At 34.6% G+C, this 15,750-nt stretch overlaps 1 protein-coding gene across 1 annotated transcript in view; it reads left to right on the forward strand.

The window, feature by feature from the left end:
* Window positions 1-392: 392 nt before the first annotated feature.
* The window catches only part of wnd (Mitogen-activated protein kinase kinase kinase 13 wallenda), a 96,776-nt gene continuing 81,418 nt past the window's right edge, over window positions 393-15,750 (forward strand). Inside the window, exon 1 of the mRNA XM_073987694.1 lies at window positions 393-1,048. The gene's annotated coding sequence lies outside the window, so the exon portion shown is untranslated. The remainder of the gene's footprint in view (window positions 1,049-15,750) is intronic.

The raw sequence follows: 15,750 nt of genomic DNA on the forward strand, positions 1-15,750 counted from the left end.
TTTTTGATACGAGAAAATTTTTATACAAAAGAAAGAAAGAAAAAAGGTTTTGTACTTGGCCTGAAAATGGAATAAAAAAGTTATAAAAAATTGAAAAAAAGTAAGAAGAAGAAGAGTATCCTTTTTATTGATTTTATGTTGCGCATTAAAGCATTAAAGGTGCCACAAGAAGCAGCATTATAGGCTTAAAAAGTGAGAAGAAGAAGCAGCAGCTATACAAACCAAGTGTTGTTGTGTAAAGAGCGACAGAGAGAGCCAAATTCATGTTATTAACAAAGTTGTCAAAGTGGCCAACAACAGCAACAACAACAACGCAAATGATGTTGCTATGTATGAAGTATGGTGGTGAATTAAGCCCGTGGTGAATTTCTTTTAAACCCAACATTACTGTGTTTTTTTTTTGTTTACGACAACGCGCTGTGTTTGTTCTCTTCTGGTGTTTGGGCCAAGTTTAAAAGAAAACGAAACATAAGCATAAAGGAAAAATCTGCAATAAAGCAACAACAACAACAAAACCATCAAATACATACAGCCATTAAGTAGTGAAGGAAGAGGAAAAAAATACAGAACGACGAAGAAGAAAAAATTCTTTTGTCATTAAATCTCCTCTCCTCCATTAAATTGTTAAAAGAAAGAAAATTATTTCCTAAATCATTAAGAAAAAGAAAGAGAAAAATTCAAAAAAAATAACCTAAAAAAATCTAAAGATGTAAGCAAACTTTTGTTCAATGGAAAACCCATAAAAATTTTTACCACAACAAGAAAATTGGTGTATAACAAAGAAGGAAGGAAAACAACAAAATTGATTTGGGAGATTTCGAGAAGCCAAGTTTTTTTGAAAGAAAATTTAATTTTAAAATTATAAATTAAAAAAATAATTAATAAAAAAATATCGGTGCAACAAAATTTTCAAATATTACCTTTCAAAATATTCAAAAACAAGTGAATAAAGTGAAAAAATCAAGTGTGTACCTATTTGAAGAAAGCAGGATATAAAGGAGAGAACAACAACATCAACATAACCACACTAAAAAGGAATAAAATAAAGGTAGATTTTTATTTTGTAAAAGTAAAATTGAACACAAGTATTATAAGAAAAGTTCATTTAAGATGAATTTTTCCTTAGAAAAGTTCATCCCAAATGAACAAAATTGTCTTTATGTCAAAGAAACTCAACCAAAACCAATGTAATTATTCAGTTACCGAACAAGAATGCAGGGCAGCAATCAGATAAATTCATCGATTTCTTTAGAAATGTTCATCCCGGGTGAATTTCTCTTTAGAAGAGTTCATCCCGGGTGAATTTTTCTTTAGAAAAGTTCATCCAGGATGGATTTTTCTTTAGAAAAGTTCATCTAGGATGGATTTTTCTTTAGAAAAGTTCATCTAGGATGGATTTTTCTTTAGAAATGTTTATCCAGGATGGGATTTTTCTTTAGAAAAGTTTATACAGGATGGATTTTTCTTTAGAAAAGTTCATCCAGGATGGATTTTTCTTTAGAAAAGTTCATCCAGGATGGATTTTTCTTTAGAAAAGTTCATACAGGATGGATTGGATTTTTCTTTAGAAAAGTTCATCCAGGATGGATTTCTCTTTAGGAAAGTTCATCCAGGATTGGATTTTTCTTTAGAAAAGTTCATCCAGGATTGATTTTTATTTAGAAAAGTTCATCCAGGATGGATTTTTCTTTAGAAAATTTTATCCAGGATGGATTTTTTCTTTACAAAAGTTCATCCAAAACGGATTTTTCTTTAGAAAAGTACATCCCGGATGAATTTTTCTTTAGACAAGTTCATCACGGATGCATTTTTCTTTAGAAAAGTTCATCCAGGATAGATTTTTCTTTAGAAAAGTTCATTCAGGATGGATTTTTTTTAGAAAAGTTCATTCAGGATGGGTTTTTCTTTAGAAAAGTTCATTCAGGATGGATTTTTCTTTAGAAAAGTTCATCCAGGATGGATTTTTCTTTAGAAAAGTTCATCCAGGATGGATTTTTCTTTAGAAAAGTTCATCCAGGATGGATTTTTCTTTAGAAAAGTTCATCCAGGATGGATTTTTCTTTAGAAAAGTTCATTCCGGATCAATGTTTCTTTAGAAAAGTTCATCCAGGATGGATTTTTCTTTAGAAAAGTTCATCCAGGATGGATTTTTCTTTAGAAAAATTCATCCAGGATGGATTTTTCTTTAGAAAAGTTCATCCCGGATGGATTTTTCTTTAAAAAATTCATCCAGGATGGATTTTTCTTTAGAAAAGTTCATCCAGGATGGATTTTTCTTTAGAAAAGTTCATCCAGGATGGATTTTTCTTTAAAAAATTCATCCAGGATGGATTTTTCTTTAGAAAAGTTCATCCATGATAGTTTTTCTATAGAAAAGTTCATCCAGGATGGATTTTTCTTTAGAAAAGTTCATCCTGGATGGATTTTTCTTTAGAAAAGTTCATCCTGGATGGATTTTTCTTTAGAAAAGTTCATCCTGGATGGATTTTTCTTTAGAAAAGTTCATCAAGAATGGATTTTTCCTTAAAAAATTTCACGAGGATGGATTTTTCTTTCGAAAAGTTCATCCCGGATGATTTTTTCTATAGAAAAGTTCATTCCGTATGATTTTTTCTTTAGAAAAGTTCATCACGGATGAATTTTTCTTTAGAAAAGGACGGATTTTTCTTAAGAAAAGTTCATCGAGGATGGATTTTTCTTATAAAAGTTCATTCAGGATGGATTTTTTCTTTAGAAAAGTTCATCCAGGATGGATTTTTCTTTAGAAAAGTTCATCGCTGATGAAATTTTCTTTGGAAAAGTTCATCCAGGATGGATTTTTCTTTGGAAAAGTTCATCACGGATAAATTTTTCTATAGAAAAGTTCATCCCGGATAAATTTTTCGTTAGAAAAATTCATCCCGGATGAAATTTTCTATAGAAAAGTTTATTCCGGATGTATTTTTCCTTAGAAAAGTCCATCCAGGATGGATTTTTGTTTAGAATTGTTCATCCTGAATAAATTTTACATTAAAAAAGTTCATCCAAGATGAATTTTCCTTTAGAAAAGTTCATCCAATATAATTTTTTCTTTAGAAAACGTCATCAAGAATATATTTTTTTTTTGTTAGAGAATTTCATCGACGATGATTTTTTGTTTAGAAAAGTTCATCACGGATGAATATTTCTTTAGAAAAGTTCATCAAGGATGGATTTTTTCTTTAGAAAAGTTCATTCAGGATGAATTTTTCTTTAGAAAAGTTCATCCAGGATGGATTTTTCTTTAGAAAACTTCGTCCAGGATGGATTTTTCATTAGAAAAGTTCATCCAGGATGGATTTTTCATTAGAAAAGTTCATCCAGGATGGATTTTTCATTAGAAAAGTTCATCCAGGATGGATTTTTCTTTAGAAAAGCTCATCCAGGATGGATTTTTCTTTAGAAAAGTTCATCCAGGATGGATTTTTCTTTAAAAAATTCATCCAGGATGGATTTTTCTTTAGAAAAGTTCATCCAGGATGGATTTTTCATTAGAAAACTTCGTCCAGGATGGATTTTTCATTAGAAAAGTTCATCCAGGATGGATTTTTCTTTAGAAAAGCTCATCCAGGATGGATTTTTTCCTTAGAAAAGTTCATCCAGGATGGATTTTTCTTTAGAAAAGTTCATCCATTCATCCAGTTTTCTTTAAAAAATTTAACCCAGGTTGGATTTTTCTTTAGAAAAGTCCATTCAGTATGGATTTTTCTTTAGAAAAGTTCACCCCAGATGAATTTTTCTTTAGAAAAGTTCATCCAGGATGGATTTTTCTTTAGAAAATTTCATCCAGGATGGATTTTTTCTTTAGAAAAGTTCATCCAGGATGGGTTTTTTCTTTACAAAAGTTCATCCAGGATGGATTTTTCTTTAGAAAAGTTCATCCAGGATGGATTTTTCTTTAGAAAAGTTCATCCAGGATGGATTTTTCTTTAGAAAAGTTCATTCAAGATAGATTTTTCTTTAGAAAAGTTCATCCAGGAAGGATTTTTTTTAGAAAAGTTCATCCGGGATGGATTTTTCTTTAAAAAAGTTCATCCAGGATGGATTTTTCTTTAGAAAAGTTCATCCACGAATGATTTTTCTTTAGAAAAGTTCATCCCAGATGAATTTTTCTTTAGAAAAGTTCATCCCAGATGAATTTTTCTTTAGAAAAGTTCATCCCAGATGAATTTTTCTTTAGAAAAGTTCATCCAGTATGGATTTTTCTTTAGAAAAGTTCATCCCGGATGAATTTTTCTTTAGAAAAGTTCATCCCGGATGAATTTTTCTTTAGAAAAGTTCATCCCGGATGAATTTTTCTTTAGAAAAGTTCATCCCGGATGAATTTTTCTTTAGAAGAGTTCATCCCGGATGAATTTTTCTTTAGAAAAGTTCATCCCGGATGAATTTTTCTTTAGAAAAGTTCATCCCGGATGAATTTTTCTTTAGAAAAGTTCATCCCGGATGAATTTTTCTTTAGAAAAGTTCATCCCGGATGAATTTTTCTTTAGAAAAGTTCATCCCGGATGAATTTTTCTTTAGAAAAGTTCATCCCGGATAAATTTTTTTAGAAGAGTTCATCCCGGATGATTTTTTCTTTAGGAAAGTTGATCCAGGATGAATTTTTCTTTTTTCTTTAGAAAAGTTCATCCAGGATGGATTTTTCTTTAGAAAAGTTCATCCAGGATGGATTATTCTTTTGAAAAATTCATCCAGGATGGATTATTCTTTTGAAAAGTTCATCCAGAATGGATTTTTCTTTACAAAAGTTCATCCCGGATGGATTTGTTTTTTTTTTTAGAAAAGTTCATCCAGGATGGATTTTTCTTAAGAAAAGTTCATCGCGGATGAATTTTTCTTTAGAAAAGTTCATCCAGGATGGATTTTTCTTTAAAAAAGTTCATCACGGTTGAATTTTTCTTTAGAAAAGTTCATCCCGGATGAATTTTTCTTTAGAAAAGTTCATCCCGGATGAATTTTTCTTTAGAAAAGTTCATCCCGGATGAATTTTTCTTTAGAAAAGAAGTGTTCATCCAGGATAAATTTTTTTAGAAGAGTTCATCCCGGATGATTTTTTCTTTAGGAAAGTTGATCCAGGATGAATTTTTCTTTTTTTCTTTAGAAAAGTTCATCCAGTTTGGATTTTTCTTTAGAAAAGTTCATCCAGGATGGATTTTTCTTTACAAAAGTTCATCCAGGATGGATTTTTTCTTTAGAAAAGTTCATCCATGATGAATTTTTCTTTAGAAAAGTTCATCCCGGATGAATTTTTCTTTAGAAAAGTTCATCCCGGATGAATTTTTCTTTAGAAAAGTTCATCCCGGATGAATTTTTCTTTAGAAAAGTTCATCCCGGATGAATTTTTCTTTAGAAAAGTTCATCCCGGATAAATTTTTTTAGAAGAGTTCATCCCGGATGATTTTTTCTTTAGGAAAGTTGATCCAGGATGAATTTTTCTTTTTTCTTTAGAAAAGTTCATCCAGGATGGATTTTTCTTTAGAAAAGTTCATCCAGGATGGATTATTCTTTTGAAAAATTCATCCAGGATGGATTATTCTTTTGAAAAGTTCATCCAGAATGGATTTTTCTTTACAAAAGTTCATCCCGGATGGATTTGTTTTTTTTTTTTAGAAAAGTTCATCCAGGATGGATTTTTCTTAAGAAAAGTTCATCGCGGATGAATTTTTCTTTAGAAAAGTTCATCCAGGATGGATTTTTCTTTAAAAAAGTTCATCACGGTTGAATTTTTCTTTAGAAAAGTTCATCCCGGATGAATTTTTCTTTAGAAAAGTTCATCCCGGATGAATTTTTCTTTAGAAAAGTTCATCCCGGATGAATTTTTCTTTAGAAAAGTTCATCCCGGATGAATTTTTCTTTAGAAAAGTTCATCCCGGATGAATTTTTCTTTAGAAAAGAAGTGTTCATCCAGGATAAATTTTTTTAGAAGAGTTCATCCCGGATGATTTTTTCTTTAGGAAAGTTGATCCAGGATGAATTTTTCTTTTTTTCTTTAGAAAAGTTCATCCAGTTTGGATTTTTCTTTAGAAAAGTTCATCCAGGATGGATTTTTCTTTACAAAAGTTCATCCAGGATGGATTTTTTCTTTAGAAAAGTTCATCCATGATGAATTTTTCTTTAGAAAAGTTCATCCGGGATGGACTTTTCTTTAGAAAAGTTCATCCACGATGGATTTTTCTTCAGAAAAGTTCATCCGGGATGGATTTTTCTTTAGAAAATTTCATCCACGATGGATTTTTCTTCAGAAAAGTTCATCCAGGATGGATTTTTCTTTAGAAAAGTTCATCCAGGATGGATTTTTCTTTAGAAAAGTTCATCCAGGATGGATTTTTCTTTAGAAAAGTTCATCCAGGATGGATTTTTCTTTAGAAAAGTTCATCCAAGATGAATTTTTCTTTAGAAAAGTTCATCCCGGATGAATTTTTCTTTAGAAAAGTTCATCCAAGATGGATTTTTCTTTAGAAAAGTTTATCCAGGATGGATTTTTCTTTAGAACAGTTTATCCAGGATGGATTTTTTTAGAACAGTTCATCCAGGATAGATTTTTCTTTAGAAAAGTTTATCCAGGATGGATTTTTCTTTAGAAAAGTTCATCCCGGATGAAGAGGTCTTTTAATGAATAGGCGACCTCGTAACAGACCTGCTATACAATAGGTTATCTTACAAAAGGTCTTCTATACAATAAGAGATGTACGTTTGAGGCATTTTATTGAATAGGAGACCTTATAGGAGGCTTTCTGTACAAGAAGAGACCTAAGAAGATGAATTCTATAAAATGGGAGAGCTCACAAGCGATCGGTATTATGTAGAATAAGAAGTATTCAATTGATTAGGTCATGTATCGGCACCATAACACATGAATTGTGGGCCGTCGCACGCATACAACACCGAGAACGTAAATTTCGCTCTCACCACACACATCGTGCGGGTTAATGCATTGCTAAAATTAAGAATCATTGAAAAAGCGACGGAACAACCTTCTTCATTGACTTCTGAGTGAAGACTAAATGGTGGTTGTTTTGAAAGGCATTCTATAGACTGGGAGACCTTATAAAAGGTTTTCTATGGCATAGGAGACCTTAGAAGTGACCGTCTATGACAAACACTCCATAAAAAGCCTTCTTTAGTTTGGGAGACCTCTTAAGAGGTCTTCTATAGAAAGGAAGACTTCATAAAAGATCTTTAATATACTGAAAAACAAGCGGTCTTTTGTAGAACAGGAGACCTCAAAAGAGGTCTTCCGAAGATAGGGTGACATTATGAAAAATATCCAATTGAATAGGAAAGCTCATAAAAAGTATTCTAAGGAATAAAAGAGCTCATAAGCGGTGTTCCGTAGATTAGGAGAACTTCTAAAAGGTATTATATAGACTGGGAGACCTTATAATAGGTTTTCTATGCGATAGGAGACTTTACAGAGATTTTCTATGAGAACACCTCATAACAAGCCTTGGGATACTTGAAATCAAGATACAGCTCACAATTTTTAAGATAGAGCTTTGTAATTTGGTATAGAAGTTTCTATTACTTCTAGGATGTTTGGTATTGCAAATGGGATGTATCGGTCCACGTTTTGATATAGCCCCCTTAGAACGGTACCACCCGATTTTCGGTATTTTGAAGGTTTTAGCTTCATTATCATACCGAAATGGCTGAAATTTGGTACTTAGTCTTTGTTGGGGTACAAAACTTTCCCCCAGAATTTTGTCGATATAGCAGCCCCATAGAACAATACCTCCGATTTTCGGTATTTTGAAGGTTGTGGCCATAATAATCCACCGAAATGGCTAAAATTTGGTATTTAGTCTTCGTTGGGGGTATAAAACTGTCCATATGAAATGTGTCGCTATAGGTCCAAGCGTACCCCTTGATTTTCGGTATTTTGAAGGTTTTACCCACATTATCTTACCGAAATATCGGAAGTTTGGTATTTAGTCTTCTTTGAGTCTAAAAACTTTCCGCCATAAATTTTGTCGGTATAAATCAAAGTTTTGTTATAGACCCCATAGAACGGTACCTCCTCAAGTTCGGTATTTTGAAATTGCAGACATTTGGGATTTAGTCTTTTTCCTAAACGAATGGAAACTAATTATTCCATTTTACTTCAATACAACTCGTGGTGGAGGGTATAACAAGTTCGGCCCGGCCGAATTTAACGCCGTTCTTACTTGTTTGAAATAGAAATCCTCATAAGAGGTCTACCAAAGAATGGGACACCTTGTAGGAAGTATTCAATTGAATAGGAGTGATCATGAGAGGAGTTCTATGGAATAGAAGTCCTCACTAAATAGAAGTCCTCAACTTAAGAGATCTCATGAAAGGCCTTTCATAGAATAGGAGACCTCATAAAAGGTCTTCCATAGATTAGGAAACCTAAAAAGAGGCCTTATAAAGGTTGACAGGTCATATAAGAGGTTTTCTTCTGTAGATTCCACCACATAAGAGGTCTTGAAACAGTACTATTCCGTTTATTGATTAGTTGAGAGCGTATTAGTAACGTTCATACTGATACGTACCCTTGGCGGCGTCATTGCTTGATTAGAGGGAACTACAAGATTCTGAGAATTTAATTTTACCTAAGGCTAAAAATACTCACGCTCTGAATATAAAACCTCATAAGAGACCTTCGATAGAATAGAAGACCTCATAAGAGGCCTGCGATAGAATATAAGACCTCACAAGAGCCCTTCTATAAAATAGAAGACCTCATAAGAGGCCCTCGATAGAATATAAGATTTCATAAGAGGTCTTCCATACAATAGAACCCTTATAAGAGGCCTTCTATAGAATATAAGACCTCACAAGAGCCCTACTATAGAAAATAAGACCTAATAATAGGCCTCCTATAGAATATAAAACCTCATAAGAGGCCTTCGATAGAATATAAGAACTCAGAAGAGCCCTTCTATAGAATAGAAGACATTGTAAGAGGCATTCTATGGATTAGAAGAATTTATGGGAGCCTTCTATGGAATAGAAAACCTCGTACAAAGTCTTCAATGGAATAGCAGACCTAGTAAGAAGTCTTCTATGGAATAGCTGACCTCTTAATAGGCCTCATAAGAGGCCATCTGCAGAATAAAAGACCTAGTAAGAGTCCTTTTACAGAATAGGGCACCCCGCAAGAGGAATTTTTTATAATACAAGGCCTCATACGAGACATTTTATGCAATGAAGACCAAGCAAAAGGCCCGATACAGAATATAAGACCTCATAAGAGGCCTTCTGCAGGTTAAAAAACTTCGTAAGATGCCTTCTATGGATGAGAAGAAGGCGTAAGAAGCTTTCGTACGAAGCCTTCTATGGAATAGCAGACCTCATAAGAGGCCTTATATGGATTAGAAGAATTTATAAGAGCCTTCTATGGAATAGAAGACTTCTATGGAATGTCAGACCTCGTAAGAAGTCTTCTATGGATTAGAAAAATGGATAAGAACCTTCTATGGAAGAGAATACCTTGTAAGATGCCTTCTATGGAATCGAAAACCTCGTATGAAGTTTTCAATGGAATAGCAGACTTCGTAAGAGGTCTTATATGGATTAGAAGAATTTATCAGAGCCTTCTATGGACTGGTAGACCTCTTAAGAAGCTTTCTAAAATTCATACCTGGGCTTCTTCTATCCACAGGCAATCTATAGAATGTTTTATTCAGTCTATATAGGATCCGTGGATATTCTATTGATCCTAATCGTTCCCTTTGAATAGAATAACTCTGACAATCCTTCTATCCTGCATTTTTTTTTTTTTTTTTTGATTTTTAAATACTTGAAGGTAATTTTTCCCATTGACCTAACCTAAGAAATCTCAATTTTTTGTATCACTTTTGAATTTTTGTTTTAAAGAAAAACAAGTTTTTTTAAACCTCCCCAAAAGTTCACAAAAAGTTAGAAGGTAGTGAGTGATTGATGGTTAGAGGTGGTGGTGGCCAGTTGAAACTTAATCTGCTTCTAAATTTATTTCCTTACTCCCACCACTACGGCAAACAAAAAATTCATTCATTTCGGTGTCCTTTTCTTATCGTTGACGTCCAAATTAGATTCGTGACCATGTTTTTTGTTGTTGGTGGATACCATCAGGACTAGTGGCGTCACACGTTTTGTGTAGAAAGCAAGGCGAAAATAAGGAACCATAAGGAAACAAAAAAAAAAACTGTATGTATTTACTTTTCATGCCCATGCCGTGCGTTTTTAATTGATGAAATTGTGGGTAAGGGAATGTGGTCTCTGTCTTCTCTCTCTGCTCTTTGTTTGAGGTTTTACTCCTAGCTGTGAAAGGTTCATAAACTGTTCTCACTCTCTGCAGTGATAACTCTCGACAACACGACTATTGACATCATAATTTTAGTTTCGCTCTCTCTCCTGGAAATCTCTCTTTATCTCTCACAACAAAGCCCCCATCAATGATGAGTACGAAGAGAGAATTTGTATGGTGAATCGTACGAAAACGTAAAGGGAAGTACTCATCTTGTTCATCTATGGCCCCCATGCACCGGAATGAATGACCAAATAATGTGTGGTGAATTTATTTCATTGATTTGTTTTTCTTGCCTCCCTCCCTTGCTTTCCCCTTCCTTTCCCCCCTCCCAAAACCAACACACCAAAATGCTTCCTTGGCTTGGTGGCTTTTGGGGTTTCTTGTGAAGTGAAAGGAACATTGTGCGTCCCTTTCTTAAGGATATTTTTAGCGAAGTAAACAATGACAGGATATATTTTTAGTATTTCTTGGAATTGAAAAACAGAAATGAAGAAAACACATGACCCATGACGAAAGCGAAGGCGGCAGATACAAAGAGGAAAGGATATATTAAAGGCGAATTGAAGAATAGTGGGAGTTTGGGGGTACTATAACCGGTTTTCATCGCTGTTTTTTTTTTAGTTTCCAGGGAAGGAATGGTTAAAATCTTTGCTGTGGTGGTATGAGTCAAATATAATTTGGAATGTTTTTTGAAGTGACTCAAACCAAAAAAGGGGTCTTCTAATGAATTTTTCCCAGGTGTCTGCTATAAAAAAGACCGTGATGACCACAAGGTCTTCTCAGGAAAGGTCAAAAGGTATCAAAGAAGCCAGAAGAAATCTTATAGAATATCTAAATAAAGGTGGAAAGGTCTTTTTTAGGAACCAAAAGGACTTTTCACAAAGGACCAAGAGGTCTTCTCACGGCATACTAAAATAACTTCTTACTGAAGACTACAAGGACTTCTAACCGAAGTCTAAGATATTCTTTCGCAGAGACCAAGAAGACTTCTCATAGAAGAACAAAAAGAAACGGCCACAAGGAGTTTTTATATAAGCCTAAAACTCTTGTAAAGAAAGACCAAAAGGTTTGCTTAATAAAGCCCGAAAGCCTAAATATCTATCGTGAGATCCAAAATTTGTGGGGTTTACTCTACAGAAAACCTCTTATGAGGTCTTCTACCCTATAGGAGAAATCTTACGAGGTCTTCTATTGTACAGAAGGCGTCTGATACTGTCGAACAACTCTTAAAAGGATTTCTATTTTAAAAACGACATCTTATGAAGTCTTCTATTCTGAAGAAGTCATATTATAAGGTCGCCTATTGTATAGAAAGTTTCCTATAATAATATAATTGTTCCACAAAGATCCCATAAGGGACAAGGGAGACTTCTCTCATATCAATGAGTGCACCCCGATTCATATTAGCTCAATGACATGGGACCTACAGTTTATCGCCGAGTCCGAACGGCGTGTCTAAGACACCACTTCTGTAGAGAAGTTTTAGATGGCTGAAATACTCAGGAAATGTCGCCAACATTACTGAGGGGTATTTTGCCACCGTTGAAAAGTGTTTTGATGTTGCCTGGCCGGGGAATCGAACCCACGACCTTATGTGTGCAAGGCGGGTGTGCATACCTTTGCACAACGGTGGCACCCGGAAAGTTTCCTGTAAGGACTTATAATCTGTAGAAGGCATCTTATGAGGTCGTCTATTCTCCAACGGGTCTCCGGTGGGATATTCAACTGTATAGACGGTCTCCTTTGAGGACTTGTATTCCATACTTTGCACTTATGAGGTCTTATATTCTATAGAAGGCGTCTTATGAGGTCTTCTATTCTATAGAAGGGCTCTTGTGAGGTCTTATATTCTATAGAGGGTCTCTTAAGAGGTTTTATATTCTATAGGAAACCTCTTATGAGGTCTTATATTCTATCAAAGGCCTCTTATGAGGTCTTATATTCTATAGAAGACCTCTTGTGATGTCTTATATTCTATCGAAGGCCTCTTATGAGGTCTTATATTCTATCGAAAACCTCTTATGATGTCTTTTATTCTATAGAAAGCCTCTTATGAGGTCTTCTATTCTAAAGAAGGGCTCTTCAGAGGTCTTATATTCTAAAGAAGGCCTTTTATGAGGTCTTTTATTCTATCGAAGGCCTCTTATGAGGTCTTATATTCTATAGAAGGCGTCTTATGAGGTCTTATATTCTATAGAAGGCCTCTTACGAGGTCATATCTTCTATAGAAGGGCTCTTGTAAGGCCGCTTATGCGGACTTATATTCTATCGAAGGCCTCTTATGAGGTTTTCTATTCTATAGAAAGCCTCTTATGAGGTCTTAAATTCTATAGAAGGTGTCTTATGAGTTCTTCTAGTCTATAGAAGGGCTCTTGTGAGGTCTTATATTCTATCGAAGGCCTCTTATGAGGTCTTATATTCTATAGAAGGGCTCTTATGAGGTCATCTCTTCTATAGAAGGGCTCTTATAAGGCCGCTTATGAGGACTTATATTCTATCGAAGGCATCTTATGAAGACTTCTATTCTATAGAAAGCCTCTTGTGAGGTCTTATATTCCATCGAAGACCTCTTAAGTGGTATTATATTTTATAGAAGGCCTCTTATAAAGTCTTATATTCTATAGAATGCCTCTAATGAGGTCTTGTATTCCATAGAAGGCCTCTTGTGAGGTCTTATATTCTATCGAAGGCCTCTTATGAGGTCTTATATTCTATAGAAGGGCTCTTGTGAGGTCTTATATTCTATCGAAGGCCTCTTACGAGGTCATATCTTCTATAGAAGGGCTCTTGTAAGACCGCTTATGAGGACTTATATTCTATCGAAGGCCTCTTATGAGGTTTTCTATTCTATAGAAAGCCTCTTATGAGGTGTTATATTCTGTAGAAAGCGTCTTATGAGGTTTCTATTCTATAGAAAGCCTCTTGTAAGGTCTTATATTCTATAGAAGACATCTTATGTGGTCTTCTATTCTATAGAAGGCGTCTTCTGAGGTCTTATATTCTATCGAAGGCCTCTTATGAGGTCTTCTATTCTAATGGAAAGCCTCTTATGAGGTCTTATATTCTACAGAAGGCGTCTTATGAGACCTGCTATTTTGTAGAAGGCCTCTTGTGAGGTCTTATATTCTATAGAAGGCCTCTTGTGAGGTCTTATATTCTATCGAAGGCTTCTTATGAGGTCTTATATTCTATAGAAGGCCTCTTATGAGGTCTTATATTCTATAGAAGGCCTCTTGTGAGGTCTTATATTCTATCGAAGGCTTCTTCTGAGGTCTTATATTCTATAGAAGGCCTCTTATGAGGTCTTCAATTCTATAGAAGGCCTCTTATGAGTTTTTATATTCTATAGGAAGCCTATTATGAGGTCTTATATTCTAAAGAAAGCCTCTTATGAGGTCTTCTATTCTCTAGAAAGCCTCTTATGAGGTCTTATATTCTATAGAAAGCGTCTTATGAGGTTTCTATTCTATAGAAGGGCTCTTGTGAGGTCTTATATTCTATCGAGAGCCTCGCATGAGGTCTTATATTCTATAGAAGGCCTCTTATGAGGTCTTATAGTCTATAGAAGGTGTCTTATGAAGTCTTATATTCTATCGAAGGCTTCTTATGAGGTCTTATATTCTATAGAAGGCCTCTTATGAGGTCTTCTATTCTATAGAATGGCTCTTGTGAGGTCTTATATTCTATACAAGGCTTCTTATGTGGTCTTATATTCTATAGAAGGCCTCTTATGAGGTCTTATATTCTATAGAAGGTGTCTTATGAAGTCTTATATTCTATAGAAGGCCTCTTATGAGGTCTTATAACCCATAGAAGGCCTCTTGTGAGGTCTTATATTTTATCGAAGGCCTCTAATGAAGTTTTATATTCCATAGAAGGCCTCTTGTGAGGTCTTATATTTTATCGAAGGCCTCTAATGAAGTTTTATATTCCATAGAAGGCCTCTTGTGAGGTCTTATAGTCTATCGAATGCCTCTTATGAGGTCTTATATTCTATACAAGGTCTCTTGTAAGGTCTTATATCCTATCGAAGGCTTCTTATGAGGTCTTATATTCTATCGAAGACCTCTTAAGAGGTCTTATATTCTATAGAAGGCGTCTTATGAGGTCTTCTATTCTATAGAAGGGCTCTTGTGAGGTCTTATATTCTATCGAAGGTTTTTGTGAAGTCTTATATTCTATAGAAGGCCTCTTGTGAGGTCTTATATTCCATCGAAGGCCTCTTATGAGGTCTTATATTCTATAGAAGGCCTTTTATGAGGTCTTCTATTCTATAGAAGATGTCTTATGAGGTCTTATGTTCTATTGAAGGCTTCTTCTGAGGTCTTCTATTCTATAGAAGGGCTCTTGTGAGGTCTTATATTCTATCGAAGGCTTCTTATGAGGTCTTATATTCTATCGAATGCCTCTTGCGAGGTCTTATATTCTATCGAAGGCCTCTTATGAGGTCTTATATTCTATAGAAGACCTCTTGTGAGGTCTTATATTCTATCGACGGCCTCTAATGAGGTCTTATATTCCATCGAAGGCCTCTTATGAGGTCTTATATTTTATAGAAGGCCACTTGTGAGGTTTTATATTATATCGAAGGCCTCTTATGTGGTCTTATATTCTATAGAAGGCATCTTGTGAGGTTTTATATTCTATCAAAGGCCTCTTATGAGGTCTTATGTTCTTTTGAAGGCCTCTTCTGGGGTCTTATATTCTATAGAAGGCCTCCTATGAGGTTTTATATTCTATAGAAGTCCTCTTGTGAGGTCTTATATTCTATAGAAGGCCTCTCACGAAGTCTTCTATCAGATAAGATGTCTCTTGTGAGGTCTTCTATCCGATAAAAGGCCTCTTTTGAGGTCTTATACTCTATAGAAGACCCCTTATAAGGTATTACATTCTATAGAAGGGCTCTTGTGAGGTCTTATATTCTATAGAAGGCCTCTTATTAGGTCTTATATTCTATCGAAGGCCTCTTATGAGATCTTATATTGTATAGAAAGCCTTTTGTGTGGTCTTATATTCTATAGAAGGCCTCTTATGAGGTCTTATATTCTATAGAAGACGTCTTAGGAGGTCTTCTATTCTATAGAAGGTCTCTTATGAGGTCTTATATTCTATAGAAGGCCTCTTATGAGGTCTTATATTCTACAGAAGGCCTCTATGAGGTCTTATATTCTATAAAAGGACTCTTATGAGGTCTTATATTTTACAGAAGGGCTCTTGTGAGGTCTTATATTCTATCGAAGGCCTCTTATGAAGTCTTATATTCTATAGAAGGTCTCTTGTGAGGTCTTATATTCTCTAGAAGGGCTCTTGTGAGGCCGTATATTCTATAGAAGGCGTCTTATGAGATCTTCTATTCTATAGGAGGGATCTTGTGAGGTCTTATATTCTACCGAAGGCCTCTTATGAAGTCTTGTATTCTATAGATGGCGTCTTATGAGGTCTTCTATTCTATAGAAGGCCTCTTATGAGGTCTTTTAATC

The sequence above is a fragment of the Musca autumnalis genome, unplaced genomic scaffold (genome assembly GCF_047663935.1).
Source record: "Musca autumnalis isolate F117 unplaced genomic scaffold, ASM4766393v1 scaffold_4, whole genome shotgun sequence".
Lineage (NCBI taxonomy): Eukaryota > Metazoa > Arthropoda > Insecta > Diptera > Muscidae > Musca > Musca autumnalis.